The sequence below is a fragment of the Mus musculus genome, chromosome 19 (assembly GCF_000001635.26).
Source record: "Mus musculus strain C57BL/6J chromosome 19, GRCm38.p6 C57BL/6J".
Taxonomy (NCBI): domain Eukaryota; kingdom Metazoa; phylum Chordata; class Mammalia; order Rodentia; family Muridae; genus Mus; species Mus musculus.
In genome coordinates, this window is record NC_000085.6 from 57,273,099 (window position 1) to 57,293,108 (window position 20,010).

A 20,010-nucleotide genomic window follows, 5' to 3' on the forward strand; every position below is an offset into this window, starting at 1 on the left:
GAGTCTCATGAGGAAGAGAAATTGACAGTAGAAAATGCTGAAATGTGCCAGAGACACAGAGGCTCAAAATTGCTGCATCAAAATGAGCAAGGGGCAGAATATAGCTCTGGGTACGAGGATGGATGGGCAAATCCCTATTTTAAAAAAAAAAAACTCGCAGGCTATTTGTAACCCTGGAAATCTGTAACTTTGCAGAAATCTGGGGTCTAGGGAAAGGGAATATAGGGCAGGTACCTTTAACACGCTGGCTGGGAGGAGCAAGCATGGGAGGAGTTACGCTGGGAGGGGCAAGCGTAGGCAGAGTTACACAGGGGCCACGCCCAGCCAGTATGAAAGGAAAGATCCCAATCTGGGGTGAGCAGACATTTATTCACATTCCCTGGGATGGTGTCACACAACATGCCATGTTCTGACTCTTCAGTAACTGGGAAAATGCCAAATACACTGAGAGTAAGATATTGCCCCACCCTCAAGCCCGATGAGGCTGCTGTTGGGGATTTTGTGGAGTACTGAGGACGTGTTTACACTGCGGGTAAGATTAACCCATGCAAGTACTTCTGAGGGCAAACTGTGAATAGTTACTGAAAGGGAAGACCTTCAACCCAAAGCCCCAGTAGTTCCTGTTGGTCCATTCACTTTGCATGTTGGTCCAGGGTTGCCCTTTCAGGACTGGGTAGTGGGGGACAAGACACAGGTAAGACTGTTCAGTGAATCACAGAGATTTAAAAAAAATGGAGTGATAGTGCCTCTAAATATCCATCAACACCAGGAACAGTCGAAACTAACACAAGTCAGCAGGAAAAAAGAGAACCTGGGCTCAGCAGCATTCTTAGAATCCCAGCAACTCGGGAGGCTGAAGCCAGAGGATCTCTGGCACCTGGGAGTTTGGAGCCAGCCTAGAAGGCAGAAATGAGAAGGCCCACTTCTTAAGAAAGGAGGGAGGAGTAGAGAGGAATGGACTATAGAAACAGGTAGGAACAGGGTTCTATCTCCAAGTCAGGGGAGGAAGCAGAGGAGGGGGAAGAGGAAAGCTATGTGCTCTCATAGGAGAAAAACCACTCTGACCATCGACTTACAGGGTTTGCTGATCAGCACACAAATGGAGACGTTCTGAAAACAAGGCAGCAGTAATACCAAAGGCCAAGACAGTAATTACTTCTGGAGACAAGAGACTGTGGGTTTGTGGGAGGGTCCTGTTAAGTCATTCAACCATATTCACTTTTAAAGTGACAAGCAAGTGTGGCAAAGGTGTAGAATCCTATGCAGCGAGGTGCCCACCCCACCTTTCCTACTGTCTTCTGGGTATTCCGAGCACTTTAAGGTGTTCGTGAGGTTGCTCTTCCCCAGCTGGGTCGAGGAGGAGTCAGTGTCTACGCAGTCATTCAGCTTGCCTCCTCTGCTGCGCACACAGGCACCCTTCCAGCTTCTAAACGGAACGGTAACATGGTTCCTGCTCAGCACCTCTCAGGTTGGGCTGCCGTTCCTCTGTACTCTGCTTACAGTATCTTGTCTGCGAGGAAACTGAGGCTTAGAGAAAATCTGCACTGAGTTATCTCAATGAGCGAATTGCTGCGTTTTATAAAAATGAAAGAGCCAGGAATATATTTGGTAGAGGGCGGTATGGGGAGAGAAGGGGGAGGAGGATGGGGAGAGAAAGGACAGAGAGGGTAAAAGTAGGAGAGAGTAAGAGATTAAGAGAGTGAGGAAGGGGGCAAGCAGCCCCTTTTATAGTGAGTCAGGCAGTACCTGGCTGTTGCCAGGTAACGGTGGGGCGGAGCCTAGAAGGAATGCTAACAGAAATGGCAGGGCAAACGCGTGACTCCAGGCTGATTCCAAAAGTACCTGCTTTCTGTCCTTAAGCCCCAAGTACACCAGATTTCCAGCTGGCCCAGACTGCCACCTTAGCTCCAGAGCTGACACCATCAAACTCTGGGACATCCGAGGAAACACAGACCCTTAGAAAATACTAAAGGCTTCTGTTCCACATGACTGGAGCTAAATAAAAATACGCCCTGAGAATCAAATGTTGACAGCTGATTCCTAAATTGAAAGTAACCACTGAGTGAGTGAGTGTTTAAGACCTGGACTGTGAATCCTGTTAACTGCCTTCAGGACACGGGGTGTAGGAAACCGCGGAACTCAGCTAAGGAATGGCGGTAACCCCAGGGTGTTTCTTAAACCCGAGTCCAAGAAAATGAGGCTGTGACTCTGTTATGGGGACCAGGGAGGAGGCAGCATTTTGACATAACCTTCTTCTGACTACTTTGCCCTCTGGTCAGCTGTTCACCCCATTAGGTTAATTATTAGTGAAGCTACGAGCCAGCTGAAGAGTCACAGTTTCCTGGCTCTTCCAGCTACTTCTCTGGAATATACGCGCTTTGAGAACAGAAGTAGCTTGTCACTAAACCCTCACCTCATCCGAGCGAAACAACCTATCTCGGTAGTTTTCCATCCTTTGTCAAAAAAAAAAAAATTGCTCTACTGTTTATATAGCAAGGGATGTTTCTTTTCTAAATTAACGTGTACTCAAGGAATGTGTTCCTTGAAGGGAGCTGGGGACTATAAACAGTTGCCTCCTATACTGAGCACCAGTTCCACCTCCAGATGAGCTGCTAAGCTGTGATCAGTCACTGCAGTGTCCCGAGGCCTAAGCACATCCCAGATGGGTTATGTAACTGAGCCATAAATTAAACAAACGCAGGCTAAACTTATATAAATGCACAGGGCATGTATGAGTCTCTGCAGTTACACACTAGCCTGATTCCTAAATAAACCTCACATGGTCACACTCAGTTCATCCTCCCCTCCCTCTCTCTGACTGAACGCAGTACCCAGCCCACCCTTCAATCCTGTTAGTATTTCAAGAATCTTTGGTAGAATTTACTGTGTGCATAAAGTTGTGAGACCTTAATTACTATATAATCCCCAAACATGGCTATTGCCCCTAAAAGACAGTTTATATTGATTAGCAATAAATATCTATATTTCACTCCATGGTCTCCCTCTTGTAGATTCTGGTATTTTTTCCTAGACATAGAATTGTAAAGCATGTGACATTAGTTTCCAGTTTCTTTCACCAAACAAACTCTACCCCTATTACAGTGTGCATTGAGACTCCGCTATTTTTAGTGATAAGTATTATATATATGTATATATATAATACATTATATTATCTATATATCTCAATATATTATTTATGTATCTACTCATCACATTCTAAGTTATTTCAAGCATTTTTGCTATTATGAATAATGCTTCAATAAATATTTATACACAAATTGTGTGTTTGCGTGCACAGATAACACACGTGTGCAGATATGCATGTGTAGAGGCCATTGCTAATGTTCCTGCCTGCTGGATACTTTATTAGTTCATTTTTAGACAGCCTCATACTGCTCTGAAACTCACCAAGGTTGTGGGTAAGTCTGGCTGCACAGTGAGCCCTGGGGAATGTTTACCATGGCTTCCCCAGCACCAAACTTCTTGTTTTTAATTTGGGTTGGGGGGGGGGGCAAAGTCAGGTCCTCAAAAAAAAAAGGTGTGTTCATTTTTCTTCGTTTTATAGTTTGAAGTAAAATTGCTAAGTCATATGGCAAACTGATACTTAATGTTTTGAGGGTTCGCTCCCAACTCTATTTTTTGAGACAAGATGTCTTACTGATCCTAGAGCTTACTGATCTGTCTATACTGTCTGGACAGTGAGCAGGGACCTCCATGCCTGTCTCTCTTCCCTACAATGCTGGGATTGAAGGAGTGCACCCCCACACTTGGTTTTTGTTTGTTTGTTTCCACAGGCACTTGGGATCTGATCTCAGGTCTTTGCGCTCAAGCAGCAGGCAGTTTATGAACCACCCGAGCCCTCCACAGCCCCCAGTGAAACCTAGTTTAACATTCATCTCCTTCAGTGTATATTATTGCATTCATTTAGTATGACTGTAATAATAAAGACTATGCTAGAACCCACTGGTTGTGTGATATGACTCCTGAAAGCCAGCAGGATCACATGGCATAGGGCCATGAATGTGAACTTACAGGATCTGGACATTTCTTCATGAACAAAATCATTTAGCTGCACTCTGGGCAAGGGACAGGTACTATTTTAGTGATAAGTTGGCATGAGCGGGTGGCGTGAGTTGGGCACTGAGGGTAATCGGGCTGCCATGAGAGAACAGAGAGGTGGAGCCCTGATTAAGGCTGCAGGGAAGTCAGAGAGAATTTCCGAACCTTCCAAATTGGCTAGAAACATAAAACAGGTTTTTCAAAAGCGTGTCCATCAGGACAGAAATACCGTAACTCAAAGCTCACTTGGTTCCATGGCCTCTCTCTCAGCCACTAAAATGCTGTACCACAGGCGAAAACCGTGCCCTTTGAAGATCTAAAGTTTAGCCTCTGGAATTAATTTAATCAGCCATACTCAACAATGTAAGAGTCAGACCTCTTGTAGCACGCTGGGCCGAAGTTATTTATTTATGTTGTGAGCTGGAACCTGCTGAGAGGAATTCTTAGAGAAGTCACACCCCATTTTCTTCAGCACCCGAGGAACAGAAGCGGGTGTCTGGGAAAACTGATTTACAACATTCGAATTCAGTCACTTTATATTTAGATAAAGGACGCATCTGTTCCAATAACTAGCAAACTCCCTACCTCTGCCAAGTCCAACCATGTCAGATGAACAAGCCTGCCCAATACCGGTTCCTTCTGGTGGGACGTCTTGGTCTTCAGCATTTCGTCATTTGCTTCTTTGCCAACAGCGCCTATCTCAGGTCCTTGCAGCTTCCTGGGGTCTTGATGTTGCCCACAGTACTCTCTCTCTCAAGCTTTCAAGTGATCTTCCTACCTCTGCCTCCCGAGTTCTGGGACTACAGACATTTGCCACCGTGCCTGGCTTAGGACCATGTTACGTTAGTAACTAGACTTAGGGTACCCTGCCACACACAGTTCACTGTCTGCCTCTTGCTCCCAGACTTATTCACCCTGGGTCTGGTTCTCCATCAAATGCACCATTTAGATGACAGTATCACATTGCTCAGAAATACTCCAAATGCTTTCTGTTTACCCAAGTCCGAACTCCAGCGCTTCACACCCAGAGCTTCACACCCAGCCTTCCACATCACAGTCCCACCCAGCTTTCCAAGGCCTGTGAGAGTGGATCAGTCCCCCTACATCTTCATTCTGATTCAAACTGGGGTTCCGTCTTTCCAACCCATACTCTGTCCCCTTCCTCCTCCTCTTCTCTTAGACATGCTTCCTAACTCACTGCCTCCCAAATCCTGTCAGGCCATTGAGGTCCCACTCGGCTGTCTGTGAAAAGAATCCTTCCTGGTCCACTGGGCTCCTGCTGATGTTACGCGCTTGCCTGCAGGGCGTTCATGCCAGAAGGCTGGCAAGAGACTACTGCTTACAGGATTTTTCCATAGAAAAGCTGAGCCTGGTAACTCCAAGACACGTTTCCTGAGGGTAAAGTTTGGCACGTCTCTCACTGGGCCTACGATAGCACCTTCCAGCTGGTAAAAATGTAGCAAACACCTAATAATTAAATAAACATTCTAAAAAGGTTTAGAAGGCCTTTGGCAGCAATAGTTTCTTTCAAAAGTTTCCTTTCATCGTGTGTGTATGTGCATGTGTGTGCGAATGTGCTGTGTGTGTGTGTGTGTGTGTGTGTATACATATAACATATGTGAAGAAGTCATAGAACTCCTGTGAACCTGTTCTCTCGGTCGATCATGCCTGTCTGGGGGATTAAACTCAGGTTATCCAGCTTGGTAGCAAGCTTTTGTTCTTTCCTACTGAGCTATCTCATTGTCCCAGGAATAGTGTCCGAGTGAACACACTAGCTATACTGGTTTCATAGAGGACTTAAAGCTGCTTGAAACCCCATACACAGCACATAGCAAGCTAGCGTGTGGCACATATACAAAATGAGTTCTGGGCTCTTCAAATATGTACAGTGATACTGAATAGCCCAGAAGCCCTGACCCCAAGAGCATCCCCACGAACCATGCTGCTCAAGTCCCTATTACTTAGTGAACTTGTACCTGGTGGAGAGAAATGACAAGCTGAGAAGTAGATGCACTATATTTGGGACAACATCAACCTGCCTCAGGATAAACTATTTCTTTGGGTAGCTGTGATGCCAACAGAGTGCTAAACTCTTTGTTTTTAAGCATAGGTCAGCAACAAGAAGATAGTCCCATTTTTAATCTGTATCAAGGGTTTGGAAGACAACTGGAAACCCTCGGTTTGGAGCTTCCATTGATAACCATGCAGGTCTTACAATTAAACGTGTTCAGGCACGGAGGCGCATAGCAGTGATTACAGATTCTGGAGGCAGAGGCAGTAGGCCTGAGGGCTGATGCTTCCTAGACCCACAAGTTCAAGACCTGCCTGGTCTACCTAGGGAATTAGAAGCTACAGTGCATGGTGAGACCTTCTCTCCAAATAACCAAACAAATGACACGTTGATGTAAAGGAGCTGCTGTGGTCATGTTGGTGCCACACTGCCAAGCCAGAACACGACGAGCCAAGGGTAATTACAGCTCTATGCATGTGCCTCAGACTCAAGAATGCCAGTGAAGGAAGATGCTTGGCCCTCCTCACCAATTTCACCCTTATTACCATTCATAGGGCTGTGTTCTTTCTAAATCTGCCCACGAGGCCGCATCTTTATATAATGTGCTTCGAAAGAGCTGGAGTTTCAGCAGACAGAAGCTAGACAGGTTCTAGAACCATTCACATGACCTTAAGTGCCCCACCCCAGGAACCAGAATGTACTGGGTTTGAAGTCCACTATTCCATCATCTGTCATCTGTGAAAAAGAGCCTGGCCCTCGGGTAGGACTATTGCTAGCATTAAAGCAAAGACATCATAAATAAGGTTGTAATAAGTGGTCTCAGTGACTTAATCCTCATTGTAATTCAAGGGTTGATTACCAAGCCAAGCCAAACAGAAACAAACCAGTAAGTGTGTTGACTGCCAGGGTTGTATATTAAAAAATAACAGCCCTGAGCTACAATTTCAGCCCCTGCTTTAGAAGTAATAAAACCAATGATCACACATATTTACTAATCATAACTCACAATAACAAAGGAGGCGTGTGTGCCGGGAAAAACACGAAAGGCCCATCAGCAACAGCTATCGAAACACAAGTTCAGAGACAACACTGAGATCAGCTGTAAACATGACAGGGTGGTCTAAAATATCAACGCCCTTAGATCTAGTCACCACCATTGAGACAGGAGGTTCCAGCTCTGCGTCTTCTTCACACACCAGAGGAAAAGCCAGGGAGGTTAAGTCAGACGCCTCTGAAATGGTTACAAGCATGTGTTCCTGGAGACAGGGGCAGCTCTGGAAGGAAGAAGGTGCCCTGGCAGGCATGCCCCAGATCCATCTGTGGAAGAGCAGCAGCTAGTACCGGCAGGAATCAAAAAGAGGCAGCAAACAGACAAGTCGTAAAAGAGATGGGAAGATTCTCTTCTTGATTTGCTATCTTAGTCAGAGACACTATCGTCGTGATGAATAAAACACCGTGACAAAGAGCAGCCTGGGGAGGGAAGGGTTAATTCAGCTTACACTTCCATCTATCACTATCACTATCACTTCCATCTTACACTATCATCTATCACTGAAGGAAGTCAGGACAAGAACTCAGGCACCACAGCAGGAACCTGAAGGAAGCAGCTGATGTGGAGGTTGGAGTGAGTGCTGCTTCCTGGCTTGCTCCTCATGGCTTGTTCAGCCTGCTTTCTTATAGAACCCAGGACTACCTGCCCAGGCATGGCACCACCCACAACAGACTGGCCCTCCCTCATTGGTCACTACTTAAGACAATGTCCTTGTGGGCAGTGGTGGAACACAACTTTAATCCCTGCACTCAGAAGGCAGGGGAAGGCAGATGAGTTCAAGGCCAGCTTAGTCTACTGAGTGAGTTCTAGGACAGCCAAAGGGTACACAAATAAATTCTGTCTTGAATCCCGACCCTGGGATGTGGGGGCAAGAAAAGAAAAAAAGAAAGAAAGAAAGAGAAAGAGAAAGAGAAAGAGAAAGAGAAAGAGAAAGAGAAAGAGAAAGAGAAAGAGAAAGAGAAAGAGAAAGAGAAAGAGAAAGAGAAAGAGAAAGAGAGAAAGAAAGAAAGAAAGAAAGAAAGAAAGAAAGAAAGAAAGAAAGAAAGAAAGAAAGAAGAGAGAAGATGTCTTATGTCAGATCTTATGAAGGCATTTTTTTCAATTGATACTTTTCTTTCAGATTGGCTCTAGCTTGTTTCAAATTGACACAAAATTAGCCAGCACACCAGAAAGGTGAACTCAGATTCTTTTCTGTTTTGTTTTGGTTTTTTGTTGTTGTTGTTGTTGTTGTTTTTCTTTTCTTTTCTCTTTTTCTTCCATACTCCCTTTCTTTCTTCCTCTCTTTCTTTGTTGAATGTGTGTCTGTCTGTCTGTCTGTCTGTCTGCCTGCCTGTGTGTCTGTGTTACAGTTCTGGTTATGTATGTGTGTATGTACAGTATGTGTTCCCATACACACACGCATACAGACACACGCATGAGCTTCCATACACAGGGACACCTACCCACATGATACCCACCCACATGTGTGTGCCTGTTTGCATGTGTATGGGGACACATGCAGGAGTGAGTGCAGGTAGGCACGTGTGTGTACATGTATGCAGAGGGCATATGTTGGTGTCAGATGTCTCCCCCACTGTTCCCCACCGTATGCATTGAACATCTCTCTCTGAAGCTTGTAGATGCAGCTAGCCTCACTAGTCCACTTACTCCAAGGTGAGGAACCAAGAGACTAAAGATAGAATTCAAGGCCAGATGGGGAAGGGTCTCTAAAATGATTGGTCCACAACAGACAGAACACAGAGAGATGTAAATGACTGTGTTCTCAGTGGACAGTGGGTAAAAGAAATTGTTTCACACTTGTATAGTCACACAGTAGAACGGAATTTCACAAACATTAGTTCAGACTTTACCATCTAAATGCCCTGATAGTGCTGAGGCTTATTCAAGACCTAGAGGGACAGACACCCAGTTTTAGAAATTCCAACATTCATCTTCTCTTTACAGCCTGCGGTGTGTGGAGTTGGTAGATGAAGAAGTGAGTTAGAAGCGAGAGAGGGAGAAGCTATACAGCACCAGACTAAATCTTTATCTTTCAAGACAGGACTCTCGAGCTGATTAGTGAAGACATGTAATGTCACCTTTCTGGGTTACTTTCTCGGCCAGTGGCTCTCAGACTTCCCAAGGCTGTAACCCTTTAATACTGTTCCTCATGCCGTGCTGACCCCCAACCATAGGATTGGTTTTGTTGCTCATAGCTATCATTTTGCTACTGTCGTTAATTGTAGTGTAAATATCTATGTTTTCATATGGTCTTAGGTGACTCCCGTGAAAGGGTCCTTTAGCCCCCAAAAGGGTTGGGACTCAGGCTGAAGATTGTTGTTCTCGGCAAACACCGTTATTTCAAAATAATACTTCTGGCTTTTGAGCAACCTGACTTAGTGCTGGTTGAGTGGTTGTTGTTGTTGTTTGTATGTTTTTTTTATTTTGGGTTTATTTCTTTCTTTATTTGTATTATATAGGCACACAGACTTAACATACCTTACTGATTTCCTGAAACACAGAAGCAAGAAAACAAAATCGTTTCATGGAAAATGAGCATGTTAAAAACACTTTTTTTTTCTTCCATCTGAAACGTAAACTCATTAGAAATGGCAATTCCCACACTTCAATCCAGATGGCTAAACGCCAACCTGATTGGCATTCAAGTAATGCTAAGCCCTTGTTTCAATGTTAGGAAATAAACTAAATACCGCAAGGCTTAAGGGAGCTCAGCTCAGCTCTAGGACATATTTCTATTAGAAAAATAAATAAAAAGAAGCAACAGACGCCCTGCTTGTGAGCATGACAGGTACAGCCCCTACTTTCAGCTGGAATCATGAAACCATTTCTTTAATAGAAAACCTTTTTGCACTGTTTTTTCTTATTTTGAACATAAAACACATAGTTCTAAGGTACAGAGGGCACAGCAAAATGGTAACAATCCTTCCAGGGTGCCGTGGAAACTTGGGTCTGACAGCCGAGCAGTGATCACGCATGGCATGTGTGAGTCCTAACTTGGTCTGAAATGCTGGCATGTGCCTGAATGTTTTAATAGTGTCCACTTGTTAATCATCAGTAAGAAGTACTTTCAAAAATAGAAATGTTAAGCTGTTTACGCATGAAGCTTTATAGTGTATAGAAAGCAAGAGCAGGCACCAAAGTGGACAGAGGTCTCAGCAGAGGTGTGCCACGCTCCCTTGGGGACTCTCTTTTATTATTTTGTTTGGTGTTGTGTGGAAATCATCCGGGGAGACATCCACCACTTCCCTGGGAAGTCTTTGTTACTCTACCCAAGAGGAAATCTGGGCATTATTAAATTCTGACTCCTACACATCCTCCCTGGGGACTTGTTAAAAGGGAAAATTGTGAGTATGGAAAAGAAGTGTCTGAAGCCTTAAGTTCATGTTCACAGGAAGGTGTCTACCAGACAGACACCATGGCAGTGGACTTCTAGCTACAGGAACTTGAATAGTGTGTGTGCTATACTGACAGAGACTATACTTATACAGCAATCTGGAAAATAGAGGCAAGCCTTTATGATGAGAAGAGGCTCTGGGTTTTAGTGGTGGTCATAAATAAATGGGGTCAGTGCAGTGGTCTGCTACTTGAAGGCCATGCTGACAAATGCTGGTGTATTCTACCAGGCAGCACCTTGTTAGGTATGATTTTAACCCTTGAAAGTGTGTACCAAAGAGCACAAGGCTGACCATCAGAACACCTGCCAAGAGTGGGAAGAACTATGTGCACTTTTAGAAGAAAGGTCCGTATTTTAAGGGAAAGGAAGTCTCCCTTTGCCTCCTCCTCCCATGCTCCCAAATGATAACAGCTCACAACATGAATTTCACCAGCGCTTGGTTCCCTTCTTATCCATAAGCCATGTGTTCAAAGAATGCCCGATGCTCCATACCCTACAGACAGGTATCCATGCATGTCTATTACAAAGATTCATCTCTGCCCAGCAGTGGTGGCACATGCCTTTAAGCCCAGAACTCAGCTGGCAGAGGCACACAGATCTCTGAGTTCAAGGCCAGCCTGGTCTACAGAGCGGCTAAGACAGTCAAAGCTACACAGAGAAACCCTGTCTCAACAAAACAAAACACACACACACACACTGGATTCTTAATTAGGCACTGTAACAATCGATAGGAACAGGGATAACCATGATGATGCGCTGTCAGAAAGTTACCTGTGTGGCTGCTCTCTCTCTCTCTCTCTCTCTCTCTCTCTCTCTCTCTCTCTCTCTCTCTCTCTAAAAAAAAATGTCCCACTGTGTGTTCACCTTTACATCCAAAAGGACGCTTTCCTGGCTCGGCTTTGGCATATCTGAATTGGCCACAAAATCGACATTCTGTGTTTTGAGACCATTATTAAGGAAAACAAGGATTTCATGAACACAAACAGTGCCATCGCCTAAGAATCACCCAGTTAATAAATACAGCCACCGGACGAGTAACAGGAACGTAGCATTGGTCAGGGCAGATGTGCTGGACAAAGAGAAGAATCTCATCCCAGGTGGTGAAGGCTACTGAGAAAGGCTCACAGTTCAAAACTCGGGAACCCTTTAATTCTAGACTTTTCTATTTACTATCTTGAATTGATATTGACTACAGAAAAAGAGATCATGGAGAGAGGAGGCCATTGTATAAGGAGAATGGTCAGACTCTTGACAGAAGAGCTACATTTTAAAACAATGTTTCAGTTCGAATAATAAGGTTTTCTTCATTGTTTCTTGCAATTTACACAGATTGTTCTAAATTAAAATCTAGAGCTGATGAGGACAGCAGTACCAGATGCTAGGGGAAGTCCAAAAAGGTAAACAACAACAACAACTTCCAGGGAATCACAGTGGGAACTGCCTTTAAATGCTGGCACATCTGTCACTGGAACACTATCCAGTAGTGAAATGGATCCGGTCAGTTTTGTAGATGTGGAGACTTACTTATGGATTAACATAACAAAATGTAAGTACAATCTAATTGCAGGTTTATCCGTTATGTGATATCAATTACTACCTCTGAACTCTATATTTAACAAAGGTTTTTAGGGTTACAATCAGGATATCTACTCTTAATTTTTATACATTTTCATGACTTGGGCAGAATGCTATCTTTAAATATTTGTTAAGCTAACTTTCTTTTAAGTATGAATGTTCTACCATAAATAAAAATATGTAAAACAAAGCCCCATAAGTATTCATTGAAGGTTCCTGAGTATGTGTGAGTGTATTTGTGTACATGTGTGTGTATACATTTGTGCGTGCACATTGGTATGTGTGCTCACACATGCACAAATTGGTTAGTGCTAGGGATTAAACTCTAGGGCTTCATGCATGCCAGGTAAGCCCTGAATATTTTTAATCACTGGGTTTCTTTCATTTAAATATTATAAACCATTGGTTGACTGGAAATGCTAAGATATCTCTAAGGACTACATGCTAAAAGCCTTCTTTGGAAACACTTATCTACCCCCAAATGAGGTGAGATTTGATTGATCTGTATGCTCCATTATTGATTATTTACTTCCAACCATTTTCAAGCAAGACAATGGCACAGTCACTGTGATAGATAGTTTTAATTGTCACGCCGAAGCAATCTAGAATCATCTGAAGAGAGAGGCTTCATTGTCTGGGTCAGGAAGGCCTGTGGGCATATCTATAGGGGATCATCTTGATTACATTAATAAAGTTGGGAAGACCTGCCCACTGTGGGTGGCAGCATTCCCTAGGTTTGTGTCCTAGATGTATAAACATAGAGGAGACTAAACACACACACACACACACACACACACACACACACAGAGAGAGAGAGAGAGAGAGAGAGAGAGAGAGAGAGAGAGAGAGAAACAAAAACAGAGACAGAGACACAGAGAGACAGACAGAGACAGACAGGCAGACAGATAGTTATTTGTTCCTCTCCTTGTTCCTGACTGTTATTGTGACTAGCTGCTTCAAGTTCCTGCCTTGACTTCCCTATAATGAGTGTCTGAAACATGGGATTGTAAGCTAAAGAAACCCTTTCTTCATCTAAGTTAATTTTTTTTTCAGGGTACATCTCACAACCACAGAGGTGACATCAGGTTAGACACTCCACACCCTTCAGATCACCCACTTTCCTCAGGAGAACCACAGATCTTTTCTTGATTCAGGGCCTTTGAGCCAGTTAGACAATTTCACTCTCCCTCGGCTTTCTCATCTGTTGAATTGGGTAACATTTATCTCAAAGACTGATGATTAAATAAGTTCAGGTATATACAAATCTTAGAACCTCACTTGGCCTACAGTGTTTTAGAAATGTTACTTTTTGTTAGTAACATTACTACAATTTACAAGTAGCATTTTAAAAAATATCACTAGTATGCACTAATTAGTTTTTTATGTCAACTTGTTACAAACTAGAGTCAGAGAGAAGGGAGCACAAGTTAGTTGAGAAAATGCCTCCATAATATCTGGCTTCAGGCTGGCTTATATGTTGTTTTTTTGTTTTAAATTAGTGATTGATATGGGAGGGCCCAGTCCCCTGTGGGTGGTGCCATCCCTGGGCTGGTAGTCCTGGGTTCTATAAGGAAGCAGGCCAAGCAAGGCATGGAAAGCAAGCCAGTAAGCAGCACCCCTCTGTGGCTTCTGCATCAGTTCCTGCCTCCAGGTTCCTGCCCTGCTTGAGTTTCTGTCCTCCCTGCTTTTGAAGATGAACTATGAGTGAAATATTGCCTCCCCACATTGCCTATTGCTGTGATGAAACACCATGACAAAAAGCAAAGTTTCATCACATCAATGGTTATCCAAACCAAGACAATGTATGGTAGTGTCTTAGTTAGGGTTTTACTGCTGTGAACAGATACCATGACCAAGGCAAGTCATAAAAAAACAACATTTAATTGGGGCTGTTAAGCAGCAACAGTATTACTGTGAAAACACACAGCAACTAGTAAAGCATGAACAAACAAATGTTGCCTAAAAAGTAAAGAAGAGCAGCCTGAAGGGTGAGGAACTTACAGCTACTGCTCCAATGCTGACTTACGGTCAGTCAAAGGATCCTTGATATTACTGGGGTCCTGGACAGTGTGTCCTGGGTTTCCAAATGGAGAGTTTCTGCCTAAGTTGTTCCTTTGGCTCTTTGAGGTGCCATATATTTTAGAACTCAGAGAAACAAAAGGTCAGTATGGAACCACTTGTACTTTCTGAAGTTCACATTGCCAGATTTCTTGCCTAAATTAAATAGAACCATCTTGGATCTCTCTGTGACATAATTTGCTTTTAAAGTCAATTGTAAATCAGCCCCGATGGTGGATAATTAATTGTTTTAGGTCTTGGTCCTCTGTGTTCTTTTCTTCTCCAGGACATGAAGAGTTCTTAAGTCTTTAAATAGCAATCGACCCCACTTCAAGACGGTAGGGAATTTACTGCATTAGTCGATGTTGTTCTTAAAAACAAAGGCCTTAACATTTGCATGTGGACCCCGGCTGAGTAAGGATGTCAGCTGTGGCCTCTCCTGGTGCCTGGCTGCAGGTTCTTATTTGTATGTGTTGACAGGCAAGAGGAGGATGCTGGGTACTTAGAGACTGACTGTTTCTCAGGCTGCCACTGGGAACAGGTCTAATACCCTTTCCAAAGTGAGGGTGGAGCAGTGGCTGATATATATGTGTGTGTGTGTGTGTGTGTGTGTGTGTGTGTGTGTGTGTGTGTGTGTTTGTATGCTGATTTTATATATATACTGATTAGATAGATAGATAGACAGATAGATAGATAGATAGATTATGTCTGTATACACACTGACTCTGTATGTATACTGATTTTTTATATATACTGATTATATATCTATACACACACCACATACACTGATTTATAATATACATATATATTGATTATATATGTATATTACATATACTGATTTTATATATATACCAATTTTATATATACTGATTATATCTGTATACATACTGACTTTATATATACTGATTATATATATATGTATATATATATATATATATATATATATATACTGATTATATACCTACACACAGTACACATCTGATTTATATATATATATACACATATATATATATACTGATTATATATATATATACTGATTATATATATATTCTGATTTTGTATAACTACTGATTATATATCTACACACACTGATATATATATACACTGATTTTACATATATTCTGATTTATATATATTACATATACTGATTATATATACACACACTGATTTTATATATATTGATTTTACACACACACACACACGCACACAGGCTTTCCAGATGGACTTCCCAAACATGCAAAACAGAAAATAAAATCAGGGTCTTCTCTGGGGACTCGAGGCACAGGAGATGAGAGATGAGGGTAACAGGGGTACAGCCTTACTAGCAACTGTAAATTTGCCTTTTTGGGGGACCAAGAGCCATCTTTTGGATCTAGCAGCTGAAGTTTCAAGAGGGACTGTAATTCTCTCAGGGTCACACCATAGGTCTCATTATGGGATGGTTCCCTAAGGGGAAGAGGCACCGAAGCACCTGGGTTCAGGTTCAAGTTTCAAATCACAGGAGAACCAAGGTTTTCCTCCTCCCTTCCTGGCTGTGTGTTCTCAGTTCCTGTTTCTCTTTCCTCTAAAGCTGAAAGCAGAATTCCTCAACACTGGAAAGAGAGGGCCGCACACTGCCTTCATTTCCAACTCACTGCACGCACAGGCAGCTAAAAATGTAATAAAAAGAAAGTAACCACAAAGAGAAGTCAAAAGGGCATACAAGGTATAAATGATAGTTTTCCTTTAAATTATTGTAAAAGGTATTGGGGAGACAGCTCAATGGGTAAAGGGTTTACTGTGCAATCATGTGACGCCAAGTCCTGGTCCCCAGAATATCTGGCTATATGGATAGCCTCATGTGATCCTGGAGATGGGGGCAGGGACTGGGAAGTTCTTCAGAAGCTTGTGAGCCAGCCAGCATGCCCAGCAGTGAACAACAGAAGATGCAATTTCAAACAAGGTAGGTGTGAAGTTATCCTCTGGCCTCTTGTGCATTCTCTCACTCACACATGAGTATATACCAGCATACAGACACAGACAGACAGACACACACACACACACAGAGACACAAAGACACATAGAGACATACTCACAGAGACACATAATAGACACACACAGAACACACAATAGAGACAGACAGACAGACACAGACACACACACAGAGAGAGAGAGAGAGAGAGAGAGAGAGAGAGAGAGAGAGAGAGAGAGAGAGAGTCAGGGGGCAGATTTCAAAGAGCTATTAAAGTTTCCAATGTTGAACTTGAGTTTCTATTTTTACAGCACATGGACAGATGTGGACAGTGGCAGGCAGGGCAGACCCAGCACTACACTGAGAACCAGGTCTGAACAGCAACCCTCTAGAGAATGTCTCTACCTACAGGATCTTCCTGGGTCAAGTCCCCAAGCTTTCTGCAAACAAGGCTCCTCTCTAAAGTGTCTGCCTTACTCAGCGTCTGCACACATCTGCAGTCCCTGTTATTCAAAGAGAACAGCTTAAGCCAACGAGTTGAAGACCAGCTGAGTAGACACAGCCTGACCATGTCTCAAAAATGGGACTAGTCTCCCCTTGACCTTCCAGGACTCTGGTGAGCCACTGTCTCCATGGCCTCTGCTTCTGGATATATCACAGGCAGCCCCCAAGCAGCGCATACAAACCAAGCCCTGGATGTTGGCTTCACTCCCACGCCTGCTCCCAGCCCTCCCTGCCAGACCCCTGGAGGTGGTTCTGGCCCGTGTCCTCTGCCACAACGGATGACAGTCTGCATCCCACTATCACTATTTGAAAACAAATCATTTTGTTCCCCTAAAGATTACAAAATCCCTGAGAACAAGAGTCTCCTCCCCCAAAGGCCTTGGTGATGATCACAGCCTAGCACTTAAGTAGTACCGGGAGCACAGTTACTTCCCAAAAGAGTTTTGAGCTGATTAATAAAGGAATGGTTCCAAGAAATACACTCAATAACCAGCTAATTCCGCCATCTTCATCTATAAAGCAGAAGGGTAATGCCTCCCCAACACAGTGATCATGAGGGTCTGTTCATTCCTAACAAGGTGCTATCTGTACAGTGCAGGGCTGGCTGAAGACACTTAGCAGACAGTGCCTACCTTCTAAAGGTAGTTCCCATACAAAGGACGCAAGCGCAGGCTAGACTGAATTATGCACAGCTCCTGTGTGCTGTCTCCTCCTTGGAGCTTGGAGAAGAGCTGGAGAGAGACTAGAGAAGAAAAATACATGTGTTCTTCTAGTTCCTTCACTGGGGACCACTGAGGCACAAGATGTACACGCTTGAGGGAATATTTCTGCATGCTCACACGCTGGCTGGCAGAACTTGGGGAAGGTGATAGACATTGACATTACGATATCTCCCCATTACAGTACACTCCTAGGTCTGCAGATATCTGGGTAGAACCTAGGATTCCATGTTTGGAAGATAACTTACACCCTAACCCTGACAGCACACTACTTTACTGAAATATACTGTATATAATGAAAGTCCAGTTTGGGGATTGTTTATTAAATAAAACATAATAATGAGCAACCATGGGCTTTGGTGATTCTGTGTAATGTTGTGTGTGCTCATACTCAAAGCAGCAGGGATAACAAAGAGTAATCTTAGGGCATCCTTTTATAAAGATCACACTGAAGGGCTGGGTCAACTCAATGGCGGAGCACCTGCCTAGCATGCACAAAGCCCGTGTTTCGGTCACCAGGACCACATAAAGACAGGTGTGATGACATGTATCTGTGGGTTCAGAAGGGTGAGGAGAGAGTATCAGAAGGTCAAGGTCACTCTTGGCTACACAGTGAGTCAGAGGCACACGAGACACCATCACCACCACCACCACACACACACACACACACTGCTCTAGCTCCTCATTTCTACAGCTAAGCCAAGGGTAAGGACTCTCAATTTCCAGCACCCCATGGCACATTAAGGTTTCTCCTCCATGGTGCACCGGATACTGCCAAACACCAAGAGTATACCCGACCAAGGAGCCGCTCTGACATATTGTTCTCATGCCCGGTAAATCCATGCTGGTCATCAATCTTGACTGGGTGAGCAAGGAATTAAGCCAGATGAGTAGTCCCCTGCCAGCACAGCTCCTAAGAACACATCGGGTGTGCTGCAGAAGGGAAGGTGACCCCAGCGAGAGACTCCATAGTGCTTGAGGCTTCCCTATCGAGTCCCTTGTTTGAAAAACACTGGAACACGGGAAGAAGCAGGCACATACCTGTGCAAACTGGCTGGTTGGCGCTCTTCGACGTCTGAAGGAAAGACAACAGTAAATGTGAGCATTGGTTAAAATTACCTCTGTGGGATCATTATTTCAAGGGTCTGCATTGCAGTCTTACGGGCCTGGCATTTACATGTGACTGATTGAGCTAGACCAGACAGAATCAGGCACAAGCACACTAAGGACTCCGGTTTCAATGCCTCCTCTCTAGGCTGGGAGTGGCAGTAATTGCTTATAACACCAGTACTGGTGAGACTGAAAGGAGGAACCTAAGTTCAAGGGCAGCATGGCTGAGACACAGAACAGTGTTCTGTCTCAGAAGAACTTCTCTTCCCGAGTACAAGAGTAGAGCTAAAACAAGTCTCGAGATCTCTATATGCAAAGAGGACGGTAACGGACTACACAGCAGACCTCTCAGAAGAGAAAACGGTCTTCATAGCTTATTATGTGAACCTAAAACACAGACGTTTTGTCAGAAACTGGTAAGGGAAAGGGGGCGGAAGAACAGGCTAGCTTGACTGAGGCGAAAGGTTTGAAGAGAAAAAAGGCCAAGTGGCCCATGCAGGCCTTAAAGAGCCTTGAATACAGGACAATCTGGTGGCCATTCAAGGGGGCTTGGGGGACAGAGGGAGGCATGGAAGGTTTGTGGCAAGGGGAGCCAGGGAAGCAAACTTGGGTTATAGAAAATCAATTAAATTTGAAATCATATATGATGTGTGACACCAGGCTCTCCATTGTCCTCCTTGCACAACCATTGAAATGGGCCATCCCTTCCTTGGATATCAGCTTTCAAAACATCAGACCCCATAACACATCATAGGGTTAGCCTAGAGGACTATGAGGGTAATTCAGGAGGCAATGGGGAGTTTTAGAAGTGTGCTTGTGCGTGTGTGTGTGTGTGTGTGTGTGTGTGTGTGTGTGTAAGTCAGAGGACAACCTCAGATGTCCTTGGTCAGGAGTTGTGTACCTTGTTTTGAGACAGCATCTCTCTCACTTGGCCTGGGCTGCTGAGGGTAGATTCTTATGGAGCCTCCTCGGTGCTGCAATTACAAGCACAGGTCACTGTGCCTCTTTCATTCACCGTGCCTGGTGGTTGTTGTTGTTGTTGTTATTGTTGTTTTTGTTGTTGTTTGTTTTTACACGCGTTCTGGGCATCCAGCTTGGATCTTCAAGCACTTTATTGACTAAGCCACCTCTACAGCCCCCAGAAGTATTTCCCTCTAGGGAAGCCACACAATCAAGGCTGGTCTATAGAAATTTATGTTAGCAACAATGCATTGAGGGTCTGGAGAGGGCAGAGTGACACTAATGACAGCTGCCCGTCTGCATCAACCCCCAGCTCACGATTCTAACCACTTTCTTTCCTTAGTCTTAAAGTCAGAGAAGACAGTTTTGTTGTAGGAACTACTTAAGAGTCCTTGAAATCCATGTGTGCTCACACACACTACCCAACTACCAAAATGCTGGGGGAGAAACCAGGAGTTCTTGTTTTAGCGAGACTCGGGAACAAGCCGTGGAGAGGTCAGCTTGGCTTCATCACTATGGTTCTTTCAGTTCTTAGGAAAAGCATAGACGTGGGAGAGAGAGATGGAATTAGATGCTGTCTCTGGCTGGCCCACTTCTAATAGCAAAAATGGCCCAGAA

General features: G+C 43.9%; 1 protein-coding gene and 1 long non-coding RNA gene across 7 annotated transcripts in view; one reads left to right on the forward strand and one right to left on the reverse strand.

The window, feature by feature from the left end:
• Window positions 1-20,010, reverse strand: part of Ablim1 (actin-binding LIM protein 1) — a 282,612-nt gene that overhangs the window by 240,366 nt on the left and 22,236 nt on the right. Inside the window, exon 1 of one of the 6 annotated variants that reach the window (NM_001362446.1) lies at window positions 1,077-1,570. The exons of the other annotated variants lie outside the window; for them this stretch is intronic. The gene's annotated coding sequence lies outside the window, so the exon portion shown is untranslated. Of the gene's footprint in view, window positions 1-1,076; window positions 1,571-20,010 lie in introns of those variants that run through there. 6 annotated transcript variants of the gene reach the window in all.
• Window positions 862-3,954, forward strand: 4930449E18Rik (RIKEN cDNA 4930449E18 gene). The gene is made up of 3 exons (NR_045319.1): window positions 862-971; window positions 3,299-3,419; window positions 3,795-3,954. It is a non-coding gene; the product is annotated as an RIKEN cDNA 4930449E18 gene (long non-coding RNA).